The 19,033-nt window shown below is 43.8% G+C and overlaps 1 protein-coding gene across 15 annotated transcripts in view; it reads right to left on the reverse strand.

The window, feature by feature from the left end:
- The window catches only part of LOC122869088 (RNA binding protein fox-1 homolog 3-like), a 487,998-nt gene that overhangs the window by 224,837 nt on the left and 244,128 nt on the right, over window positions 1–19,033 (reverse strand). For 7 of the 15 annotated variants that reach the window (XM_044181686.1, XM_044181675.1, XM_044181689.1 and 4 more), the window contains one exon: window positions 14,716–14,780. The exons of 2 other annotated variants lie outside the window; for them this stretch is intronic. The gene's annotated coding sequence lies outside the window, so the exon portion shown is untranslated. Of the gene's footprint in view, window positions 1–11,910; window positions 11,969–14,715; window positions 14,878–15,175; window positions 15,239–19,033 lie in introns of those variants that run through there. 6 more of the 15 variants (XM_044181692.1, XM_044181673.1, XM_044181681.1 and 3 more) reach the window with 4 other exon arrangements.

Raw genomic sequence — 19,033 nt, forward strand, 5'->3', positions numbered from 1 at the left:
AATGCGAGACGTCCAGCGCAAAGGCTTTCTGCCTCTTCTCTTCTGAGGAATAAGGAGAGGATGAAGAGAAGGAGTCAGGAGACAGAGGGATGAACAAGTAGGTTTGTATAAGCTTTGTTCACAAAAGAGCAGCTACAGTGCAGTAATGTACAGGAGAATATCATTGAAGAGGGCAATGTTTTCATGAAAAGTGTAGCACAAAAAGAGCAATGCACAAAACCACCATTTCGACCATAAAAAAAAGGTTGAATTATTGTTTTGTCTTAAAAAAAGAGATATTCTATTAACTATACTGTTGAATTCAAGAATAAAAATGTGAAAATCAGGTACTTTACACTCATCAGTTCAGAAAGTACAAAAGGAACATCGAGTACCATCTCAGAAAGATGTTTTAAAGGTGATAGGATTGTACAAAAAGGTGTCCAAGGATAATAAACGTGGTACGTTATCTTCTAATTTTCCCAAAGAAGAGACCGAAATAATTAATTTATTCTGCTTAGGGTGCATTCAGACTGACATTAGCAATGCGTCTTTAAAAAGGTAGTCTCATAAAAAAAAAGCTGAAACGTTTTGCAGCAAAGCAATGCAACGTCATCCACCAACCCACTGCATTGGCCAATCAAATGGATGCAAGCATGCAACGTGAACGGCGCATATCAAGATGGAGGATAAAGTGATTGTCACTGTGATGCTCATCAGCTCGGGGTGATTTTCTATCATGGTATATGTAATTTTATAAATCACAGTGTTGATGTATATCATGATATAATACACTTCTGGAAAATCAACTGATGCAGTATGGGTTATATAACCAGAAAGGAATGCCTGTATTTGTTAATCCACTAAATACCTGACAAATCAAGGTCCTGTACCACAAATCCAATAAAAACCCAATCTTTCTGTAAAGTAAGTAGTAGTAGTATACTATGAATAGAGATATTAAAAGGAGAGCTACCATGCAAAAACGGAATGGCAAAATCTCTGATTGTATATATCTTCATACTGCCCAACACCAGCCACAACCTGATATAGATTATGGCTTTGTGCATAAAAACACAAAAGAGCCATACTGTTACATTTGGTCTGGTGTAATAGCTTTGGGTACACAGAATATACTCGTTAGTAGGATCATTTCATTGATAGTTTTGTCTTTTCATTGGATTTGACAATAAACATAAAATACCAGCAGCCCTGCTCTTTGACTCGTATGACAAACACAAAACAAATCTCTATAAACTCATCAGGCAATTGAAGTAGAATTAAGAAGCCTGAACTGCAGTAAACATGCTCTTTAACTAAAAAGGAATGGACTGACTTGACTCTGTAACAGGTTTGGTTTGTTGGGAGAAACGGGTGCCATTAGAGCTGCATATGTGGAGCTGGATTTGAACAGGCTGATTGGAGTGAATTACACAGACAAGATTCACTTTCAGATTCAGTTTCACACAGTCGCCAGTGTCTCCTGTTGAATACCACAAGCTGTAACACAACATACCGTCCGTGTGTGTGTGTGTGTGTGTGTGAGTGCTTGTATATACATGTGCGAGTGTGTCAACATATGCATGTCGACAAGCCAGGGAGAAGTGAGAGAGCAAAGCACGAGAGGAGCAGTGAGACGAGGGATCAGGATTTTGGCTCAAATACAATCTGTGGAGGAGTCACTCAATGAGCTGACAGCCGTCAGTGAATCCTGGTGGGGAGAGGGCTGAGCCACTGTGGTCAAACACACGCACACACACACACACCCACCCACCCAAACAAACACAGAGAGACTCCATCAGCACCGGGAAGCTCAAACAGACAGATGGGCTAATTCGTGACTGACTGTGTGTTATGAAACATTATCTCTGTGTCAGTGAAATCAAAATAACATTTTGGGTGTAAACGGTGAGCTTGTAACTGCCAACACAACACCACATGGCCGTGATAGATGCATGTGGACCGTGATGCATGGCCTCAGAAAAATGTTTTGTTGCTAAACTGCTGCAAATGCTGTTTATTGAGTCATCTGGGGTGAACTGCATGCAGCCGTATATGTTTGCCAATCGCATCCCACCTGCCAGCGCCAAATTAAGCCATCGAATCAATTTCAAGAGTCTGGAGGAAAATGAAGGCCATTATAGGCATTGAATTTTATTTGCTCTCTATTCAAAATTAAAGGCTATTGACAGACAGCTTTGTTTTGTTCTCTTTCAACCACTCTACAGTTAGAGTGGGGATAGGTGGTTGCGGCTGCATTTTAATGGTCTGCCCCTTTAACGGCCGGCTACAGAGCCACTTTATAATCCCCCTCGCTGGGTATTTGTGTATGCGGGGAGTGTATAGTAGCTAACTGAACCTGGCTCACTGCTCTCCGCGGATGTTTTGTTGTCAAATAATGGGAGAGTGATGGGGTCCTACCCTGCTGCGAGCCACCGCTAAGATTAGACAGATCTTCACACTGGACGATTGGTGAAATTTATCACTGTCACTGGGTGCCAATCCAGGCAGCTTTTTCCCCCCTCCTCCCACCGCCCCCACCTACACTGTTTGTGGTGGTTTCTCATTTGGAACCTGCAAACCAGTTGTCATGTGTATTTTCCACTCCGATAGTGATAGCTTTAAGCAGCGCCTCAAAAATCACCCTCTGCTTCATGGTCTCTGCACAAATGCTCATCACGTCGTCTGTCTGGCGTGCATGGGAAATTTTAGGGGGTGGAGGTGATTTGTGTTGGTGTGGATGTGTGTCGTGACATCACTGAGCAAGCAACATGTGGTATGTGACAGGTAAGCATATAGTAGCCTTTCCATCTTTTTTGCTTTCTAATCAAGTAATTCTCTTATAATTTCTTCATCCGGTACCAGAAAGATTTAACAACAAAATGCTGACTTATCTGAAACACCCATAAAATTGACATTCATTTTGCACACCTTTCACTCTTTAAAATATTTGCTTTGCCAACAGATGAGGTATTTTGTGTAAACATAATACATCAAGTGTGTATAATTATAACAACACAAAAGAATAACATTCAGTCTCCAATTTCCAGGTCCAATCTCCACATCTATTAAGGGTCATTATGCGCCAGCTGACGTAACACTCATGAAATACCAGACTTGTACTCTACAACACTTTATTTAAACACTGTGTGCAGCTGTGTGTTAATATGCATCTGTGTGCAAACTGGTTGCTAGTGAAGCATCAAGGAGGAAGGAGGATTTTTTCCTTCCTTTAGTGAGTTGAGAGGCCACATTTCTCAGCCAGCAGATTTTGATCCCTTTCGAAGCGCCGGTGGAATTAGCATGCAGAAGAGAGCGCTGAAAGGTGCTCTGGCCCTTAACTCAATCTCTCTCTCTCTCTACCTCCCCTCTTCCTCAGGTAAAAGTAATGGATTGTAGCTGGCTCTGGCCTCCGTCCTGTCGCGTCACGCCTGCTAGCCAGCCAGCCAGCCAGCCAGGCGGGAGGGCAGAGCTGTAGGCTCTGTTATTTAGCGTCCATTCCTCCACAGTCACACTCGCTAACTCTGAGGCCAGCTGTCCAAGCACACCAGGCCTCGAGGATGGCACCGCCGCCTTAACTGAGAGGTGACATCCCCTTCCACGTTCTTTAACAGATTGCCACCTCAGGCCAGCATATCTGAATACCAATGAATAAAAATTAAAAAAAAAATCCTCACTGCAGCAACGGACAGGAAGAGTGAGGTAAAATAAAAGAGACATAAATGACAACAAACAATGAATAGAATATCTAGTAAAACTTACTTATGGCACAAGGTTAGGATGTAAAATATTTTTCTTTGTGTGCACTTTTTTTTTTATTATGTGAAAGCTCATTTTTACTTAAATATTTGTTATACTGAAAGTGAATCAAATGGATTATTTTCATTTTTGATTATTCTGTCCATTATTTTTTTGGATTAATGGATTCATTCTTTAGTCTATAAAATATCAAAAACATAATGAAAAAGCCTGTCACAAGTTCTGATAGCCCTGGTGACATTTTAAAATGTCCAAAACCAAAGACGTTCAGTTTAAAAATTATATATTACACAGAAATCTTCACATTTCAGAGGCTTGAACCAGAAAATATTTGCCATTTTCATTAATGACTTATCAAAATTTCTGGCAATTAGTTTTAGTTTTACGGCACATTTAATGTATGGTTCCATCTTAGCGCTCTCATTAATCCTGTTTCCATCAGCAGCAGGAAACTGTTTTCAGCAAACAACAAGACAGACCAACTAAGTGACTATAGCTGGTGAAGAGAGCGGAACACAGATCGAGTCTAAACCAGAGCTAATAGTAGAGTGAATATTGGACATATATTCATCAGGTGGAAACACAAAAACGACTCCAGTGGGATGATGATCTGTGTCTGCTGGATTTGTAAATAGGCAACTGTTTGCTAACATGTTTTCCACAGCAACTATACGAGGTGATATTACATCAGGGCTGTGTGTCTGTCAGCTTGGTGTGGAGTTCTTCTGCTGGACCAAAAATAATAATATACTAACGTGCGTACGCGTCCACTTCAACGTAAACGTCAACCTGCGCGTTCGGATACACGCGGGAGCAAAGGTCGTAGCGGTGTAATCGGCCCTGGCAGTCACCCAAGCGCTCCACACTGCAGTGGCCCTGTGTTGATGGGTATGTAAATGTCGAAGTAAGTAGATGTGCAGTGGAATGTGCAAGTTGGAGTGAATGTTGATGCACAATCAGTGCAGGAGTCCCTCACTGAACTGACAGCTGTCTGTGAATCCTGGTGGGGAGAAGCCCGAGCCACTGTGCTTAATGAATGTGTGCTGCCATCAGCTCAGAATCTCAACCAAAACAGACAGTGTGCGCACACACACACACACACACACACACACACACACACACATCAGCATGAACTGTACTGCAACATTAGCAAAAATGGAAAACAGCACCTAATAGAAAAAGAGTTCTTTGGAGTAACTTAATCACAATTACAAACACTGCTACAGTAGTGAGTCATATTAGGCTGAATGCCAATGAGCAGCATTGTCATCAACAAAAGAAGTCTGGCAACCAGCACTTATGTTACTTTTCAAAGTAACATATCAGTTCCAAAGAGGACAAATCATTTGTGCCCACATTACAAGTGCATCAGTCAAAAAAAAAAAAAAAAAAGAAAAAGCAAAATGATTTAATATCTCAAGAGGAACGAGTCTGGAAACTGAGCACAACATCTGCCAAACACAAACTGAATAGACAAAGAAGAAGAGCAGACACAAGCTGGAACTTACCAACAGGGATGTGACAAACCTACAGTGTATATTGTACACCAGCCGACTATTAAATGGTAATTGGAATGACAATCTCGTACGATCATCCTGTATAGAAATGTTTGCAATGATCTTAGTCCTTTTCCATGAAGTGATAATGTTGGTAAACAGGGATACCCTGTAATTTTTTCCCTACATCATACAGCTGCACACTTGGTAAAGGTAGGCATTATATTAGAGTAAGGAAAGCAATTTAAGTAGGTTCCACAGCTGGAAAGCATTTAGAAAACAGAAATAGCCTGCATTGCAGTTTTCCTATAGCAGGTTTCTGTCATATTTTGTGTCCTATAATAATTTCTTTAATATCAAGACAGGAGCGTCAGGGCAGATCTGTTGTGCCAGAAGGCTTCGGACAGGTTTTGACAGCCTCTGCATGAACACAATACTCAAGTTCAGATGCATTTTTTAACCAAAACAGTTGCACTTAAGAGGTATGGGTCTCCTGGAAAATGTTACTGAAATAGATACAAGATGTCTGTTTTTTTTTTTTGTTTTTTTAAAGTCAATCAGGCTCTGGTCAATCAGTACTTGTACTACTTTACACTATGTAGGTACAGTTGTGGCAACTAAACATATCTGAAATCAAAGTAATTGTAATACAGGAAACATCCCATTCCTCCCTGAATACAACATCACAGATTCATCCTATTTTCCCAAATTCAACTCCGGTGTAGTGAAGTGAAACAAGAAAGGTCTCTGCTCACTTAAGGTGACAAACAAAAGCACAGTCCATTAGAAACAGCATGCAGAGACACACTGCTGCATTAACAAATGTAATCGTGTTGAGCGGCACATGCATTTTTCATTTCTCCTGCCATTGCTTCATAAGGCCACAGTCACGCAGCTGCAATCATATCACAAGACAAAATGAATTTGAAGAGCTCGCTGTGTGTATCTGCCTTCCACGCTACCTTAACTTCTGTTCTGCCTCCTCGCTGCCAGGAGAATTAAACCACAGTGTGCAGTAATGGCAAAAGTGAAAACAGTCCCCATTAAATGTGATAATAAGCTGTGTGATAAAACCATGTTTGGAAAAACTGCAATACATGTGTCGTTCAACAAGATGTATTAGTTCAGGTAGCAATTTGTCTCTGCAAGCTGTTTTTAATGGATTTTTGGAGTCAAGGACTTCCGGAAGGGAAGGCAAACGTGCATTAGAACAGACATTATGAGCTTTGAACTGGGACATTAGGGGGTTTAGATGTTTCCTGGCCAATAATGGCAAGAGAAAAACAAAATGCATCATCTCATAAACAACAGGAAGTGAGTTCTACATCCAAAGAAAGCTGCGGTTACTAGCCGTACATTTCTAGCTCCATTTGTCCATTTACTCTGTGAAAAAGCACTGCAGCCTGGTCTGTTTGCTAAACATGGGTGCTGTGTACAGATTACTGCCATCGCCTTACAAGATCTGTGGGCACTAAAGAAAAGGTTTTGAGCAGTTTTTGTGGCATCAGTCCTGGGCTGTAATATGTGCTTGGAAGCCTGTTAAAATAGTTCTTAAAAACACAAAAACAGTCCTTGTTCATAGAGATGGGGAAGAGGTGTTTGTAACCGCTGGCAACAGAGGCAGACAATGTGGGTTAAAAGGACAAGTCATGAGGCCTACACGCCGTGACCTCCTCCATCTGGAACTGAACGCTGCAGCTTAAACTTTTCCATCAACCAAAATCTGTCACAAAGCCATTTCGCTTTAATTTTTTTTCTTAAATTGCCCGATACGCAGGCAGCAATGACAGTCATCTCGGAATGTCATCTAAGCGAACAATTAACAGAGCAGCAAAAATGTGAGGTCAGATATAATTAACATATGTGCTGCTCAGCTATAATTGTTCAAGTCTAAAGCAAGTAATTAAATCACTCAAAGTGAGCCATGCAGACAATGACAAAGTTTTTCACATCTGCAAGAGGGGGGCATAGAGGAGCTGGTACGCTTTGCTCCTCTCCGTCACACCACCCCTGGGACCGCCACCGCATATCCACAGCGCACACATACACAAAATAAAGAAGCAATAGACACTCTGCTTGTAATCATCTGGCAAAAATAACTAACACTGAGGGGATGCTAGGTGGCGAGCACTCCCATGTGCTTCCATCTCTTCCTTTATTCTCAGGAATCACAGAAGTTCAGTCACATGCACAAGGTGCTCCTAATTGACGACGTAGAGATCCGCTCATTATGATACATGCGTCGGGCCGGCCTGTTAGACAGAAGGAGGTGGAAAGGAGCGGCATTAAGCGAGTGGCAGGAGAATTATCAGTCCATATTTCACAGGTGTCAGCGGGGACTTGTCTCCGTTTCGTCCTCTGGGTGTCATTTATTAAATGAAGGAATGAAAGGGATGTTTAAGGTAGAAATACAGGCCTGCTTGGACAAGGGATTATACATTGTTACCTCGGATACAAAATCCAGGCTCCAGGGTATTTCATTAATTTACTGTCCTAACAGCTATTCATGGTCACATATACCCAGCATGCTATGGGTGTAGACAGAAAAGTTTCTGATTAAACCTGGATAGGTTTTTGTACAAATCACTGGGCTAAGGGCTCGACCACACCAGCATTTATAACAGTAAACGTTTGGACGACATTAAATTCATTTCCACTGGAACTGCTGCAATCTGTGAATTTGTTTGCTTTGCTTTCACACAACTTTTTTTAAATACACATGAATCTGAGCTGTTGACCAATTGCAAACCATTTGACACTTGTGACCTTTGAGGGAAGGCAGAGAACCAGAGGGTCCAAAATAGAGGAATCTACCATTTTAGCTAATTTTGTAACAATCTGATCCGACACCACTACGGTTAATGTTTGGTTCTTATTAGGGTCAGAGAAAGATTGTGGTTTGGGTAAAAATAACTACTACTAATGTTGAGGAACGATTGTGGTTATTGTTGAAAGAAACCATCCAACCACCCCGACTTCTGCTGAGTTTGTGGCTCTATAGCAATGTCACGCTTCCTTATTTGCTCCTGACTGACAAGAATAATAATAATAATAATAATAATAATAATAATAATAATAATAATAATATTTCTTATGACCACTAGAGGGCTTTGTCACTTGAATGTAAACACATTTGCTGAAACAACTGATGCTGCCGTTTTTCTTGGGAGGACAGATTCCTTTATAAAACCACGCTCTGCCAAATGAGAAGCAACACCAGTAAAGCTTTCCTCGTCGTATCCATTTTGCCAAAAATTAAACTAGGACCTACAAAAAGAGTTTGCACCCCAAATTAATCAAAATAGTTTTAAAATTCTACTGTTTCGAATAAAACAGGCACAACCAATGGTAGCCACTACACGACCTGTGTGTAGTCACCATCACCGAGCTTCTACCACTACCTGTTTCACAAATTAATTCTGCTGTGCCCCTTTCTGGTGTGACCAAGCACTATAAAATACCATTCATAAATTTCACCTAACTTGTATATCTCTGGACCATGAGGGGAGATTGGAGCACCCAGGGGAAACCCACACAGGCGAGGAGAGTGTGCAGCCTCCACACAGGGAGGGGGGGGGTCATTTCGTCCTTGCTGAGGATTTGTTTCTGTCAAATGAAGAAAGGCGCTAGCAACTTTTGACATTACGTTCTTAGCGGACCATGGATGAGGTCAGAAGCAGTATATCATCTTTTTTTTCCCTTTTTCAATGGCAAAACTCAGCTACGGAGTGCCTTGTTACAGTATGTCTTCTTTTCATAATAAACCTATATGCTTTCAACCTGTCTGACCCAGGGACTGAGGCCTTCCTGAGCAAATTCAAAACACTTTGCGTGCGCTCTGTTCTTGACATTTAAAACCATATGAAAATGGATCCTAATTAGAGCCGCAGGAAGCATAAGGCCCTGTTGGTTCTCTTAGTAACTAGCTGGTTTAAACATTTCCCCCCACGAAATGCCTTGAAAATTGACCTTCTCATTCTGCGAGCGGGCGATAAAAGCAGCCTTGAGTGGCCGCAGATCAAGCTATTTTGATAGTCGTCTGTGAGGATGAAAATGTGAAAGTAAAAATAAGCAAAGGGAACATAATCACAGAGCGTATTACTGCGGAGGTGGTGGCTTGCACTTAAATGTTCCACACACTCTCTGTAAAGAAACATGACATTAACCACCAGGTATTAATGTAAATCACAGAAGTGGAAGACACTAATAGCCACTTTAGGACAGGTTATTAATATTGAGGCGATTGTCAGAGGATTGACACTGTGTACTGAATAAAGTCTAAAAATATATGAAATAATGTGATTACATCCTACAGAGCTACTGACATAAACACACAGCAGCGCTGTAACAGGCTAATGCGAAGAGAGGGTGGAACATAAAAAAAGAAAACTATGCTATATTTAAACTTGAGGGTGCCGAGGCAGGGATGTCGGTTGGATCACCTGTTGAGGAGCATTCATTTCAACAGAGGAACAAAGGTCAGCATCCTTGCTGGAGCTTTGATTGGCAGGCGGGGGAGCTTGATGCCCACAGCAGCGGCCCAGCGGAGCAGCCAACGGTGGCGTGTGGCTTGGCTGGGCCACATTTCTGACTCAATGCTGACTAACTGAGTGTGTCTGCTGACAGTGTGTCTGACTGATAGGATCACCCCGGGAGGCTCTTCCAGGGCCTTTACAAAGTGTCTCTGATAGGCCAGGCCCGTAGCACTGCCGCGAGGGCCCGCCAACAAATTAAATTTAAGCCCTGCTAATGCATAGCGTAATCATAGAGTGAGGTGGTGATAAATTTTTCAGCGGGGTTACCATGGGCGCAGCAGAGGAAGAGCTCGGTGTAGAATCCGAGATGGCAAAGAGAGGTGAAGCGACAGCAGCAGAGGGAAAAATAGCCGAGTGTGACCTCAGCTCTGTGCTGAAAAACTCAGAAGCCAAGGACTCGTATGAAAGAACAACAATAACACGCCATTATGAGATGTAACATTTTGCGACGACCTGCGTTTCCAGGGGGAAATTTGAAAGAAAAGCAATTTCACATTAAACTATCTGACACAATGCAAGTCTGTGGAGTAGAAGAGGGGGTGGGGGAAGAGAAGGGGAGGCAGATAGCGAGGAGTGTGTGTGTGTGTGCATGTGTGTGAATGGTTGGAGGGGTGGTGGTGGTGGCGGGGTGTTCAGGAGCTTCCTAACAGCCATTGGCCAACTGGAGCGAGACACACACATCCCCTCCACAGAGTTAAAAGGGACGGAGTGGATGAAATTTCAAAGCCTCCCCTGCAGACACACACTCTGCTTTGCACACATCAGCACTGAGATGTTCAAATATTCAACTCTGACGTTCCAGTCTGGTTTCATCTCCTGTATGCTAGTATCAGACATGGTTCTGCTGTGATTAATGAGAAAACCAAACCCAAAGAAAACTGCTCTACATGCATGTGTGTGCACAAGAACACTCTTTCCACAAGTCCAAATGTCCCATTTTTCCTTCCATTATGCTAAAAACTATCCTTAATTAAAAACGGTGTCTCTGAGTCGTATATTTCCCATGATTACTTGCTGCAGGCAGTACAAGAAAGTGAAAGTCACTGTGAGATAAGAAGGGAAGTGGCAAACATTCACCTATTAAACTCACTTATTATGACCAACAATGCCGTTCTGATTAACTGGCACATCGACATCGTTATAAGACACATTCCAGAAGCATAACACAAAGAGTAACTCTGCTGCTCTTGTACAGACAATAAGGAGCCCTCAGAGCTGCAGCGTATTCATCTCTCCCTCCTCCGCTTTTATTTCCCTGACTTGACAGCCTTGATTTGACCACTCGCCTCCTTTTCTTTACGAGCATCTCTCTCACTGAACATCTGTACAGCCGACGTCACAGCAGTCTGCGCTATAAAACAAATGTGGCAGAAATATATTCCAGCATACTAAATCAAGTGATAATTCTAAGATTTCCTTTTTTTGTTGTTGTTTTTTTCTTTGTTTTTTTATGTTGGCAACATCTTTGTTGCTAAGCAGTCGTTGCTGTGGTGATTCTGCACTGCACTTCCCAGAGATCACAAGTCAGTCAAAGAGTGTGGCCGGTACTGTGACGTCCTAAAACATTTGATGAAAGGGAACTTTGACTTCTCTTTTTTGTGTAACTTGAATGCTTCACACCCAGTTAGTCTTTAGTTTATTCACATGCATTGGATGCATTAAACACATCGCTTCATGTGCATCAAAGGATTGAACGGCATTTGCAAAAGCTGTGTAGTTTACAGCTATATAAACACAAAAAAAAAAAAAAATCAGAGAAAAATTCCCCGGATTAGGGCTTTCATGGTGTAACATGAGATGGATATGAGGAAATTGGCTCGACTTGCTGACACATCTTGAAGCCTTCTTTCCATTTCTTCCAGACCGGAGATCTCTAACATTAGAGGGAGTCAGGTTCGCCTATCGACTGGTCCACCACCACCCGCCCCCAGTCCTCTACTGGTATATTTACTCAGACGCACCTCCAGAATCACTGTCACCCTCACTAAGTAATTACAGCGATTAATGCATGGACAGAGCTCGCCTCTGGCCCTGGACACTCTATCAAGACGCATGCGGTAATGGATGAAAATACATTCTTAAGTGAGAATCCATGGTGTCGAAACCTAGGAAAAAAAAACAACAAAAAAACAAACATATACCTTTTGTGATTAAGACTGACTTTACCCACAATCCTCTTGGGGGAGTTCGTTTACCAGCCTAGAAACAAGAGAGAAAGCGGTCAGATTATTTTGCCCTTGTCGTTGCGCTCACGCTGACCTCTAAAAATGGACAACAAAGATCATATCACGACACCAATACTAGCGCCAACAGCCTTTGCACAAATTGATTTAGCCACCCAGAACTCACTCCCATCTCAATGAGGTGGCAGGATGCTCACCGCATATATCACTGTCACACAAGCACCCTCTAGTGAAATGTGATTTTTATCTTTATGAGCTTTTTCCCCCCTTTTCGGTACAACATGTAGCGGGTTGTGATAAGTGATGAGAAATAAAGGGTTGGCACATTACGCTAATACAGGTGCACTCGGCGCATATGGGTGCTATCACACAGGGAGAATGACATTGTTGTGGCCCTGTGCGTTTGAAAGCGGCTGGCGAGGCAGCAGGGGGCCTGTGGTATATGGCTCATAGATCACTAATGTGTGGGTGAGAGTTGTCACCAGCCAGTGCCTGGCTGTGAAGCACAACATAGTTTATGGCACACAACCGCTAGACGTAAGCATGAATCGTGGCCCAGGCAACAATGAGGAAAAGTGCGCTAAAAATAGATGATAAGCTTTTTCGCGCTCACCCCAGAAACAATGGCTCCTTTTGATTTTTCGTGTGTTCAAACTGTAGTACAGAGGATAAAGGAAGTGGTGCACAATGTCTGACTGGGCCTGTAGTAAAAGATCTGGATAAACACAGCCGAGAGACCTACGCTAACCTGAAACGCACCCTCGGTGAAGGCTGGAAAGACACGATAAATGTTGCACTTTCAAGTGTGTTAAATGCACTAAGATAGTCTGGGCTTCCTCCCTTTCCAACCGACAACCTCTGTTACACAGTTAATTACAGCCAACTGCAACACAGCGCTGTGTCAATTATCATGTGCTTTAGCTCTCTCCCAATGGATATTTTTACTGCCTTGGTTTCACTGGTAAAGTTTCTACCTTCTTTTATTGCTATTCTGCCCAGGTCTCTAGGCTGAATTACATTCGGCAGACAGAGCTGTAAAAACAGAAGGGATTTAAGGATTCAGATTGGTGGAGGGTAACCTAATCTTTCGTAATTGGGGGAATGGTTCTCATTTATATCAGCCTACTTTAGAAAGCAAGCTCATCGGCAGGCTGCTATCATCCCAGGCATTTTATTCTGACGATTCATTTTCATAAAGGCTGGGTAAAGGGAGGTCGGCCGCCACGGCTATGAACACACACATTAAACCTAATCATCATTAATCAAAGCACTTCTCTTACTTTGCAGGTCGAAATCAACATACACAACATAAACGCTGCACAAAGATCCCTCATGTGCCGGTTTTGCCTGAGCCACCATGCTGCTGGAGTGCTGTGAAATAACATTCTGGGCTGCGTCGTCTCAAAATGGAACTAAAATGGTAATCCTCTGCCAGGCGAAGCGTTCTCGCCTCGCCAGATGCTTAGTTCTGAAATTTGCCTAATTGCCACGCTCAGATCAATCCCTTTTACTCTGCCAAATTATTCTGCCAAAGTGTGTTCCGAGCGTTTTGTTGGCCCAATATGCTTTTTCTCTTGCAAAGATTTGTGTTTTCGTGACTCCCGGCGAAGGCCTGAGAGAGGTTTTGGTCTCAGTGACATATACGCACAGCCGGATGCGTGTCCACCCCTGCTGACCTGCGTGCCCATTAGCCATAGCGTTGCAGTGAGGGCACAGGGCCTATCCATCTCAGCCCACACACACACACACACACACACACTCTTCATAGGGCTCAGACACATGCCGTGGGCGGACTAAATGTGGCCCTTTGATCAAAGGGCAGCGTGTGGGAATGGAGACTGACTTACTGACCTCCACACACACACACACACACACACACACATTACTGTGTTTGCATACATCGATGAAGTACACTTCTGAGGTAACATGTTTCTTGCTGGCAAATACACACTCCACAAATAAACACAAATTAAAACACTTTCACACACACACACACACACACACAGTATGTGAAAACAAATGTTGAATGAAAATGCTCATTGTGCAGCTGCTACTGTAGTCATTAAAACTAAGTGCATATTTTGAATGGCACACACACATGCTCAGTACATCTTGGCGTAGGTATGCACCAGGAAAAACATCCATCTACAATCCATCTCCCATCTGCACAGACGATACATCTAACATCATCATAAGAAATGACTATATGATATAAAAGTCCTGATTCTAAAAGCAATGTCAGTTTAAAAAAAAAAAAAAGGAGAGGTGCCTCTGTGTGTGTAAATATAGAAAGTGACGGATGAATCAGAAGTTTAGTCAACAGAGAGAACCTTGGTTCCAGCTGCCCGGCTGTCTGATGAGCCACTCTGTGCTTGTCAACAACATCCCCTATCATTCTCGCACAACTATCTACTCACAAAACCAAGACCCGCCCCCTTCATCCCTTCGGCAATTCCACCATCCTCCAAGAGAAACACCTCCGAAAGCAGAACGGGTTGCTAGCAGCAGCAATCTCTTTCCCCCCTTGTCTCTTTTCCCCCTCCCCTGTTCCCTTTTCCTCTCCTCTCTCTATTTCTGTGCATCCTCTCTCATTCCTTTTTGTCTCCACTCTTTCTCCCTTCCTGTGCTACCGCTGTGTTTGGCACGGTGGATGAAAACATAAAAGAGGCAAAGAATAAAAAAAAAGAAAGAGAGAGGAAGAGAGAAAGAGACAAACCAACGTTGGGAAGGCTAGAGTAGCCAAATTAGCATGAGAATACTCACAGTGTTGTTGTTGAAGGAGCGCGGCGATGGGAGCGCGGTACACCGGTCCCTCCGTCAGATACAACCTGCACACACAAGATTGAAGAGGAAAAAAAAGAAAACTAGGCTGTGAGAGCGGCAAAGAGGGGAGAGGAGGAGGAGGAGGAGGAGGAGAGAAGAGCAGGACACGGAGGAGGAGGAGAAGAAGAAAAAGAGGGAGGAGGAGGGAGCAGAGCATCCAAAGCACGCACCAACAGGAACCCAAATAAAGAAATAAAAGGATTCCTCGAGGAATGTGTGTGTGTGTTTGGGCAGTGATGGTGCGTTTGTGTGTGTGCGTGTGTGTGGTTATGGGGGGGGTTTCTTTGGGAAATATAAAAACACACACACACACACACACACACTCACTCACACGCGGGGTTGCACTTCAGTGCGCAATCACATCTGACGGGTCTGATCTGCGGTCCACCTATCTCCTTACCTCACTCTTCCACAGCACTGTGCTCTCTCTCTCTCGCTCACACTGATGCCAGAGATTCAGCTGCTACAGGGGAGCTATCGCCCTCATCGCTGTACGTTACCGAAAGAGGGAGGGCACCGTCGGATCCACCCACGCCACCCAGCCCCACCCCCTCCACCTCGAATGTACAGAGAAAGAGAATGCTTCAATTGAATGAAAGCAATCCCAGTGGCATTGAGGCAATTATAGAGGCTGCTGGCACTGTTTTCTGCTTTTTTCGTCCTCCCCTCCTCTTTCTCGTTCCCTCTGTCCTCTCTCGGGCTGGTGGAGGGTCTGTTTTCTCTCTCTTTCAGTTTCTCCGTGCTCCAGACATATGCCACTATTAATGTAGCTTCTGTCACTTCAGCTGTTTTGGTCAGATCACTTCTGTCTCTGCTTCCACCTTCTCGGCCCCCGTAAAGTCTGCCTCCTTCCCTACCTGCCTGTGTGGCTGCTACACCTTTCTCAGCCACAAAACCTGACTCAACTCCACCTTGCACAACCTGACACCACCAATCTGCTCCAGCAGCTACTGAGATGCATCTTCCTGGCCTTATTGGGTCTTGCAAGGCTAGTGCGGCATGGTACGGCACAGAACACCACAAATGATTCAGGAGAAACTTTAATAACTGCCTTTTAGGTCTGGGTTTTTGATGCATGCTGCTCCTCTATTTTCTTTCTTCTTTTTGAAAATCTAGCAGTACACATATCAAAAAAAAAAAAAGAGCTGTTAAGTCAAACACCTCAGCCTCTAATCAGGTAGCCCTCCCTCCTTCCCCTCCACCCCCGCACATTGCATCCCTCCAGCCACTACTGCACTTTATCTCCCCTCAATTAACATCTTCTGAGCGAGCCTCTATTATCTTAACCACACAGAGCAGAGAGGTCCTCCGAGGAGACGCCGTGGAGGATGGCTGAGCTGTGGACAGAGGGCTCCCAGCCCTGCTACCACTGCTTCAATTCGCAGGCCTAATTAAAGCCCAAGTCAGACATGACAAACTGCGAGCGGAGGTGCTACAGAAACAAACACCGACAGAAGCGTTGCCTGCGCGGGTGCATGTAGCCCAGAGGATTCTCTTTATGAGGATTATCTGCCAGAAAACAGGCACGTTCACGTCAACGTCATGACAACATCATCTAAATCTCTTTTGACTGTATGCTCGGTTTGATCATGTTTATTTTCTGCCTTCTGTATAGGCATCGCCACAGTGTCATAGCATCTGCTATAAATCATCCTCCATGTGAAGGAGAGGCAGAGAGAGAGACAATGCCACCTCGCTAAAGCTCAAGGATTCCTATAAAATATATAAGTGATACACTTGGTTTATATAAGGCTAATTTCCGTTTTGTATAATGCCCCATTTCATCGGTTTGGTTGCCACCACCAAACCACCCTTTAAGCCACCAAAGTGCCCTCTTTGTCCTTGCACCCCTGTCTGACGACAGCAGCTAGTGCTGGTGTTGTGTACCCCTGCACTCTCACCACCGAGTTAGCCTGGCGATTTGGCCGGCCCTGCCACCGGCTTTGGCTCAAGCCAGACTATTAAGAGTATTCTATTACTGTTGGGTTAACCTGTCACGCTTGGCTGTGGCTCTCTTTATTGTCTGGCTGCTCTGAAAGGGCAGGGGATAAAACTCCATCAGCAGGACAAACGACCACACATGCCACCATTCATCAGACACCCGGGGTTTCCCCCGTGGACACTGGCCACCACAACCTCTACAGGACTAGCCTTCGCTGCCCCTTAACACGTGAGCTCCCAGGGGCCAATCTACACAGCCGAGGACGGACAGAGTGGCATCTTTGGTCACATGAGGTTTCCCTCCTTTATCATGACTCGGGGAATAGCAGTTCTATCAGAGCTGAAGGAGCTAATGTATTGACTAAGATCAGGTAGTGTGGCAGGCGGTGTGGGGAAGTGATTAAGAAAGCAGACTAGTGATCAGTGGATGACAGGGGTCAATCCCCTGTTGGGCAATTGGGTAGTGGCCTTGGGCTAGGTACTTAGCCCCAGCACACCAGCTAGACACTCAACTGTGAGAGTGGATAAAATGTCAAATTCAACTTCACCCTTTGCAAAGGTTCAAAGCAAGGAGATGACAGCGAACGCTTTGGTTATTAAAAAATTCATATCGTAATGAAACAGCCGTGTTCCATCTTCACACATCCCCCTCCAGCAAACACGGTGCTCCTTTTTTCATGGGATCCATCAAGGGAGGGCCACAATTAAGTGACTAATTTGATTAGGAGATAATGCGAGTCCCACTTAATGGAAAGGACAGACTTCACAACACAGGCAGATTAGTTTGGTGGATGCCTGCTTATTAATTAAGACAGCCCACCGTGCCCATATTAAGTCAAATGCACAGATGCAGTTTTAATGGGTCAGAGTATGCACAAGTAAGACAAATGGAAATCGGTATGTGCAAAAAAAAAAAAGCTGGTAAAGTTTGAAGACGAAAACTGAAAATGACCATGAAACATTTTAATTAAACTTGAAATAACTTCAACTTTAAAAAAAAAAAAAAAAAAAAAAAAAAAAAAAGCATCTGGGTATACACTTGCAATATTTACCCATTCATAATGTAAGGTAAGCTGGGATTGTTGTTAAAATATGCCAAAGTGCTTCTCATCTAGAATTTCACTGTGCTGCGTCTGTGTTTCCACTGTGTGTCATTGCACACCATAGCAACAGCAAGTCATTATACTCCTTCAAATTACCTCTCTTGCTGTCATTTAGTTTTTGTCTCTGATACTACCTAAGCCCTCCAGAAGAACTCCTGCTTTTCATTTTATGATTTGATCTGCATGCTGAACCACTGCTACAATGTGCGCTCGTCCCATAGAAGATTTGATATAAAATTAATCATTTATTAATAAACTAGTTTAATGTTGGAGCAAAAAGCAAATAAATGGGGCCAGTTTTCTCTTCTGTAAACTATGATTAGAGCCTTGACTGAGTAGCTTTAGCATACAGGATGACACATGTAGACAACAGGCTTCCTGTGTGAACAACTCTGTACCAAAGTCATTTCCTTTCTGCCATCTCATGTGATATATTTTCTGAAGTCCAGCAGATTTTGTGGTAGCTGATGTCCTGCATGCCCCAACGGTTGCCCACTGCACAATGACAATCAGCCAGACGGATCTCCAGTGTGACAATTTCTGGAGTCCCCGTAGGAAAAGGTAGAAACCACGACCGAAAGCATGAGAGATTACGGTATTTGCGGCAGTCCTTGAGTTTGTGCTCACCGTCTGTCTGGCATGTTCAGCCGCTGCTGTGCTCTGTCACTCCGGGCACACCGCACACTCCCAGCGCTCTATTTACGGTGGCCGAACCCCTGCTGCGTGGAGCGGGAAGGGTATAATCTCCCAGCGGTATTCTGGGTGGTGAATCTGCCAGTGTTGCCTGTGCATACCAATGGCAACCTCACCTCTGTCTAAGCAGTTATGATGTATAAAAAAGGGGAAAAAACTGCAAGCCAGTCCATGATGCATCAAGACGTTGGAGGGGAAATGGGGGCGTCTGGAAACCCCCAGTGGAGAAATACATTAGCATCAACACTAGTGCCAGTGTTACCACTATTGGCGGCTGCTACTCCTACCACCTGCCTCTTTGCAGTCACACTGCGCTGGATTCAATCAAGCAGCCATGTTAAACAGCCACAGCTACGTAGTGTTATGCACGCCGCCACCTGCAGACACGTGGCTCCTTCCCAGGGTTACGATCGTCTCCTACACGACAACTTCATGGAGTTTCATATGACAAGTGCAACATTTCCGCGAAGTGAGAGGGTTAAGGAAGCTGGAGGTTAAACTGCTGAGAGACGGATTGTCTT

This window comes from Siniperca chuatsi, linkage group LG21 (genome assembly GCF_020085105.1).
Source record: "Siniperca chuatsi isolate FFG_IHB_CAS linkage group LG21, ASM2008510v1, whole genome shotgun sequence".
In the NCBI taxonomy this organism is placed as follows: domain Eukaryota; kingdom Metazoa; phylum Chordata; class Actinopteri; order Centrarchiformes; family Sinipercidae; genus Siniperca; species Siniperca chuatsi.